Below are 7640 nucleotides of genomic sequence, written 5' to 3'. Positions count from 1 at the left end.
GTGGATGACACGTCATAAAATGCCAGAGGGGGAGAGGAAACCATGAGGGGAGGGGAGATGGCTTTTATTAACAATAAAAGCTGTTTAAATAATAGCAATGATGTCACGGTAACCATATTCCTTCTCCCACTCCAGTGAAACTACTGGATGGTTTGGTGAACAATGCATTGTATATTTTGGTTAAGGGATTATTATTGCTATAGAGTTATATAGAGCCATCCTGTGGCATAAAAAAAAAATCTCTGAACATTAAATTATTGGAACATTTGGCGTGTTTTAGAACCCGTTTACCTGTCACATCTTGTTCCAGAATAAGGATTATAAAACGTTGTGCCCACCATAGTTTTGAAGGAAAATGAAACAAACAAAGTTGTTCTTTAAAAATTGTTAGTCATAGGCAAATAAAAATATTTCCCGTCATCAAAACGAGCTGGTGGGCAATCTGTTAGACAAGGATCATATTTTACTAATCCGAAATGGAGTTTTAAAAATTCTTTAGGAAAGCGGCGATAGGAGGGGAAGTAAGAAACACGCAGCCCCTAGCCCAGCCTGCACTCAGGGGTCGCTGGGCCACGAACGCACGCTCGCGCACAGCGGTGTCCCAGCCCTCGCGCACCCGCGCGGTTTGGGGCTCGGGTTCTGAGAATGAGTGCAATCTCCGTGGATCAGCCACCCGTTTAGAAATGGGTATTTGTATAAGGGCAACGTTCAGGCTATAGTACAATAGCATGATAGAGATAGAACTCATTTTTTAAAAATCATTTAACAATTGCTTAATAATTAAACTGCTCTGCTATTGAATACCACTTTGGCTCTTTCTTTGAAATTATCAGCCACAGTTTGCTTCTGAGACCTTAGGATTGAGTTTCTGGCAGAGGGGGTGAGGCTCAACGAGGCACAGCTTTGAGGTACAGAACAATTAATGTGAAAGAAAGTAATTGATTATCTAATAGATAAAGGAGGAAAAAAGAAACTTTGGGTCACATTTAAATGGGTTTACCAGTTTGCAAAAACTTTTCTTTTTGTAGTTTAAACAGCGAACTTTATAAATTCCATTCCATTTCTTATTCTTTTAAATCATCTACAACCTCGGAGATTTTATCTTTCTTGCTAGCAAAGTGCCCCCAAAGGCTTGAATTAGATGCCAAGCAGCCCCAACGATGTCTGGCCTGCCCCTTTTGAAGGTTTGGGACCCTTTATGAGGACTCAAGAAAAACCCCAAATCTGAAACTGGTTCGGCGGTGACTGCACTGAGTTTAAGTTATCAGTCTTTTAAGCACCGCGTGATCAGACTGGAAACGTAACTTGAAAACACAACCTGATTCTGGGCAAAATCATTTTGCCCTTTTGGCATGAAAACATTGTTTTATCTCCAAGTTCCGCCCAGAAGCAGACGGCTGCATGTCAGGGCTGGTCCCTACCCGGATCAGGACAGGACCTTCAGCTGGCAGATGAGATCCAGCAAATGGGATTCATGAAGAAATTCTTGTGCATTAAAAAAAAGGGGGGGGGTTTAAGGAGGTGCTGCTTCCTGATTCTTTTTGCTGAGAGCTCCTGTGATAACAATCAGTGGTGATCACAGCATCAAAGAAAGCAAGCATTCACTACTAAACAGTTTTGAACGTGATGTATTTAATGGGGCTAGTTTAAACTTTGTTTTTAAAATTCTCCTGCAGATATTACTCTTCTCCCTGATTATCTTTTAATAGATTTTCTAAAATCTCATTTATAGGTAGTCACTGCTGGGGTCCTGCTACAATTAACAACACAGAGATACAGGGGCACTTTGGGGCCATGTAAATATCAGTGTAAAGGGTCTGTCCGCTTTACCTGGTAGCTTTATCTAATAAATGGGAGCTACTCCAGAGAAAGAGACATATCTTCATTTCTGGAGTTGCAACTCAAGTCTTTATGAATGTGAGTTTCTGGCTGAACGCATCAGTCAGGAATTAAGGAGTTGGGACACTTATCCCAACTCCCCTGTAAATCTCCTGTAAATAACCACTTGGACGCCCAGCCTCTTCACATTTACCGTCACAACTCTCCAAGCCTTTGTTTTTAACCTTCTTATCACTTTTAATATGAATCAGTGCTGTCGGGACTAAACACACAGATTCAAGTTTAGCCTTAGAGTTGGTCACTTAAACGTGCCTCATTTTATCATCCAAAATTAAGCCCACTGCCCAAAATTGATCATTTGGCTTTTAAGTCTCAAACCTTTCCTTAGGTCTCTAAGGGTTCAGACCAGCCCTTAGCATCGAATTCCATGAAGGCAACTACTTGGTGTCCACAAGTAAACTGAAGGCTTGGGGAGGGAGATGCCACCAATCCTAAAGTTTCTTTCGTTTCTGTCTAATAAAATGGAGGCGGACTGTATTAAATTCCCTCTACAGCTTACCAAAATTGGTAAAATGTTTTTTAAAACTCTGAGCAAGAGTCCCATGGTCTTGTATCTTAGAAAGGGTCCCGAACTGGTTTTTTCTGGATGATTTTTAGAGACCTGTGCCGGCGGAAGCGGCTCTCAGGCAAAACTACCCAGATAAAGGCGGAGCTCCCTGTTGCCTGCCAAGGTATTTTACCTAGAATCTTCTGATTTTGCATCCTAATTCACACTCAGCCACACTTGCAAGGGGATTGGTAGGCTAATAAAAGTCGAATAGTCATGGGGTGGAACCCCACTGTTTCTACACGAGGGACTTTGGCCACAAAACAGAGAGCGAGCGGGAGCAACCAGCCCCACGCCCCTTGCGCCTGGACTTCAGGCCACGCGAAGCTGCGGCGGGCGACTTCAGGTGAGAGCCTAGGGAAGGGGCACTGGAGGCTCGTCCCAGCCCCCAGGCCTGCCTCGGGTCCCTCTCCGGGAGCGCCTTGACCTGGACCGCCATTCCTTTTGGTCTTTTCCTGTAAAAAAAAACACCTGCTGCCGCAGATCAAGTACACCTGATACCAGACGTAGTCAACAGAAAAAGGAAAAGAGAAAACTCCACCCTCCTTAATTCCGTTTGGTTAGAGTCCGGGCTGCCAAATCCATTACATAATGCCAGCTCAAGCTGACACCTGTGCGGTGCTGGAGCTAGATCCGGTGCTGGCGGCCTCGGGCCTGGAACTGGGGCTCGGCAGCGCCCCGGCCAGAGGCCAAGGGGAAGAGGAACGAATTTCGGGCTGGAGGGCGGCGCCTCGGTCTGGGGGAAAGGTGGGGGCCGGATCCTGGAGGGGAGCCTTCAAGGGTGGCTCCCCAGTACATCCGGGGCGCGAAAAAGGCAAAGCCGCGGTTTTGAGGATCCCGAGTCCTCAGAGGACATCCGACGCCCCTTGCTGCTCCAGGCTAGGGTGGGCTCCCTGGGGCGCCCCCTCCGGCCTCATTAGACGCGGGCTACTCACCTGCTGTGGGGCCCTCACTCGCGGCCCGCTCTCGCCTCCTGGGTACTATTCATGCCCATCTTGGAGGTACTCAAGGCGGGGCCTGATGGGATACCACTTTACCCTGAAGGCGGACGGTGGCTTCATTAATCGGCCATCACTAAACCAACCCAAGAGAAACCCTATCCGGCAATGAGGGCGCGTCGGTGTCTTTTACCTATAGATGAGCAGTTTGGGCAAACGGTGGTTAAAGCACTGAATCCTGGCTCCCAAAGACCTGACTGTCCAGATCTTTGGGGTCTGCACCAATGCCTCCGTGAAAAAAGATGAGTCCCCAAACTGCTAGGATATCCACAATCCTCCTCCCCAAACCTCCTGCTCCCCAGCTAAGGCAAAAGACCTCGGACCGTGTAAACTCCTCTGTCAGAACTTGTATTAATGTTTCCGAGAGTTTTCTACAAAAGAATTACAAGCTCCTCAGGTGACGCTTCCACCCACCAGGACACAGTGTCAAAGGAATTTGTCGTGGCGGTTTATAAATATCAAGAACTTGGATACTGCTATTGGAATAAACCCGGGCTTCCTTTCATACCGTTCTTAGGGATTTAGTTGAGCCCCTGGGGACATGACTCAAGTCTCCCTAGTTCATAGTGGAAAATGCTTTTTGGGCTTTGGTTGGGGTGGGGGGGAAGCTAGACCTCAAGTTCCGTGTGGATCTTTCAAAAACAAAAACAAAACCACGCTCACTCAGCAAAAAGCAGGGACCTTCCCTGGACATCGGCAGGCTCCCCCTTCCTAGCGGGTTAAAATCACCAGGATCGACTGATTTCCTTGCGTCCTTCTCAATGTCCCCCATCCCCACTTCCCCAGACAGAATCAATAGGCATGAGAAACGTCGTCGTTTCTGTTTCTTTCCTCTACCGATTTCAAAGACATCTGGACATTCTTTTTTTTGGTACTCTACACCCTAAATAAATATTCCTTTACATTCGTGTGCCCCTAAGACGGTGTAGACATGGGCCCCTCTCCCCGGTGGCTACCGAGTTGGAGAAATCTGCCCAGAGGATCAGTGGGCTGGAGGGGCAAGAACGCGCGCTGCCCAGCCTCCAATAGCTGGCGCGCAGAGCCGGTCCCGCCGAGCCTGCGCTTGCGGAGAACGCTATCTTCACAGTAATTTAGCAATTCCCACCGAACAAAAGTTAAAGCGTGATGGCACTATACCTTGGCCCGGGTTACTCAGGCGCCTGTCTCCCATTTTGGACATGCTGGAAGTGTTGGGTTTGGGGAGGTTTGCTTTGGCTGGGTTTGGATTGCCTATATAAGCCCTGCTGGAGTACCGTACCGAGGAACTCGCCTTGATGGACTCGGGTGTTAATTAACGCGCGGCTAATTTGAGCTGGAGGAGCGGGAGGCGGCCGGCCGCGCCGCGAGCCGCGAGGGGCCAGTGCCCTCTAGTGGACACGAGGGGATATGCAGCTCGGGCGAGTCTGCCCGTGGGGCTCGGTAGCCGAGAAAACTTCTGCCTGCGTGGATGCCTGGTGTCTCCTCGGAATCCAGCGACGAGGAGTGACATTAGTCCCCATATTAAGGGAGAAAAGTCCCTCAGCAAGTGATGTCGAGCGAGGGCCTTAGCTCTTCTGGTGTATCTGAAATCTAAACCAAACGCGGTTAAAAACACGCGCGCGCGCGCGCACACACACACACACACACACACACACACACAGTTATTTACCGTTCTTTTCGGCAGCGGAGGGAGAGCCTATGGAAGGGGTTTGAGAAATGGGCTCCAAGAACTTTGGTGAGGAAAGCAGGGCTTTCAAAGCTTCGGGGGTCTTCAGCCAGTCAGGGAAAGGAGTCAGAATGTGCTTCTGTAAACAAAGTTCATCAGTACTCCTATCACCTATTTCTGCTTTCAAGAATAAAAATAAATAACGAAGACGCTTAGTTGGCTCAACAAGAGGAAAGCAAGAGAACAAATGATGTGTTGAACAGCCCATATGCCTCTGAGTTTACACCCTTCAGGCAAATAAGACAACACCACAGAAAAACTAATAACAATAACACATAAGAGCCTTTTCGCATAATAAAAACAAAGAAAAAGGCCAGGAGGATAAAATAACCTGTAACCCCCCACCCCCTTCATTTATTTTATCAGTTACTAAACTAGTGCAGAAGTTGTTTTGGAAAAGATGGTCCCCGCGCTGCGTGCGTCAAAAGCAAAACGTGGGCCTTGGTAATTCAGACCGAACGTCCCTTTTCTGAATAAATGGAAGTCTGTATTTTCTCTTTCCCCATTCCGAGCACACCTCAGCAGAACACAGAAGCTGGAGAGGCCCCAATAAAATCCCACCGCCTCGGAGCTCGGAGTCCCGCCGTCTGGCAGTGGCTAAGCTAACCTTGCCCACCGCTGTGGCTGCCCGGGCCCTTCCTTCGGGGTCCCGCCCTTAAGGCATCTGAGGATTTTTTTAGTCTCCTTTCTCTCCGCCCCCCACCCCCGGGGCACTCTTTCCCTGAGAGCTGAAGCCAGAGTTACGAGTCGCTCGGAGCGGGAAAGTGGGGATGATCCCCTCCCCCGAGGGTAGCCTCCAGCAGGTCGCGGGTCCTGCCTCCCTCTGTGCCAAGCTGTTAATCGGGTACCCGAATCTGTCCTTATGGACCAGGAGGCGGATCTGGGGAACCCGAGGCATTTCCTCTTCCCAAACCGTGTGCACAGTCCGCCTGGGGCTGGTTTCACACCGCCAGTGACAGAATCCGTGCCTGGAGCGCGGTAGTCGGGTGGCGCCGGCACGTACGGCAGGAAGCGCGTCTGGGGCCCTCTGTCAGGGGACAGCAGTCCTAGGGAGGGACAGCGGGGCCAGAGAGACAGTCACTCCTGAATAAAGCTTGGACCACGGGGGAAGGAAGAGCAGAACTGGGCCCTGGGCGGGGGAGGAGAACAGTGTTATTTCTCCGAACTTTCCCCTCTCCCCTCTGTGTCTTCGGAAGTGTCCTGGAAGTAAGTCGCAGAGGCCCTGAGGCTAAGGAAGGAGTAAGGCCTCTCTCCGCAGGGCTGTGTCCGGCTTTCCCAGTGGACTCTGACCGTGGGGGGCTCAGCTCCGCCCATCCCCTCCTCTCTCGGCCAGAGAGGTTGAGGGTCCCCTGTGAATTTGCCCCTGTGAGTGGGACCGTACAGAGTCGGATGTCAGCCACAGGGTACAGCAGTAGCTACCTTCCGAGCAAGGATGTCAAACTGCAGTGCTGGGGAGCAGGGTGGTGGTGGTACTGAACCCCAGCAGGGAGAGAAATGCGCGGTGAAAGGGACCCCATGGGGGCCGAAGAAGATTTCACTTCAGGCCAGAGAGGAAGGCTTGAGAGCGGGTTGAGTGAAATACAAGCATTTTAAGTCTCCAAAATAAAATATAACTTATAACAAAAATACAACAATAAAATAATAGATTTTGATAGATAAAAGCGAATGGTAATAGTTTAAGAAATGATCTCTTCAGTAAAGTAACCAGGAAACAGAACAATTCTCAACTTTAAAACTCCCAGACGTGACCCGCACAGCAGAGGTACTTCGGTCGGTAGGCGTTTTCCTCGACCTCTCCGCCACCGCGCCCCAGGAGCTCCCTGTAACTCCGGGGTGAGAAAAACCCATCAACTTGGGAATCAAATAAGAAGAAAACTTGGAGCGCCCCAAGCAAGGACCGACTCGCGTTCCTGCCCCCTTCGCTTAACCTCTGTGCCCCCGGGAAGTGGCGCGAGTCACCCTCAGCACCACTTGGGGCGCTCAGAGCGGAGCTCCCACCAGCTGGCCAGGCGACCGCACAACTGAGGCCAAAGGTGGGGACGTATACCTGGCTTCGAGCAGTCTCCAGAACGGAGTCCTGCCAGGCTTGGGCCCTTGTCAATGTGGGGACTTACCTTTGGCCACGTAGCAGCCCTTTTCGCCCTGCCAGTAGAGGCCAAGACAGGGATCTCCTCACCGTAAGCTGGCACTTACCAAGGGCGCACCTGAGCCCACCAGGCCCCCAGGGACCCCGTCTCAGGCCCAGATTCACCTTTGCTGGTGGCGCTCCCAGAAGCCCTCCTCAGCCAACATCTAAGTGGGCGCCGATGAGGAATAGCCTCGGGCTTGTCTTGGAGAGTCAAAATAGCGAGCTTCGGGCACTCGGCGTCGCCCTGGACCCTCTCCACCAGGGTAGAGGCGACAGGGCTTACTTCCCGGTTTTCAGTATCCTAGCAGCCCGTTCCTGCTGTTGAAGGGGTCGCCCTCTTCTCAAACGGTTCGTGTTCTGGAT

General features: G+C 50.5%; 1 long non-coding RNA gene across 1 annotated transcript; it reads right to left on the bottom strand.

Moving 5' to 3' along the window:
• Positions 1-4303: 4303 nt before the first annotated feature.
• Positions 4304-7387, bottom strand: LOC117195747 (uncharacterized). Its single transcript, XR_004475563.2, has 2 exons — positions 5093-7387; positions 4304-5013 (listed from the first exon to the last, which is right to left on the bottom strand). It is a non-coding gene; the product is annotated as an uncharacterized LOC117195747 (long non-coding RNA).
• Between the last annotated feature and the right edge of the window lie 253 nt (positions 7388-7640).

Source organism: Orcinus orca, chromosome 3 (assembly GCF_937001465.1).
Source record: "Orcinus orca chromosome 3, mOrcOrc1.1, whole genome shotgun sequence".
NCBI classification, from domain to species: Eukaryota; Metazoa; Chordata; class Mammalia; order Artiodactyla; family Delphinidae; genus Orcinus; species Orcinus orca.
Note: the sequence above shows the minus strand (reverse complement) of the source record. Positions and strands in the feature narration are given on the sequence as shown.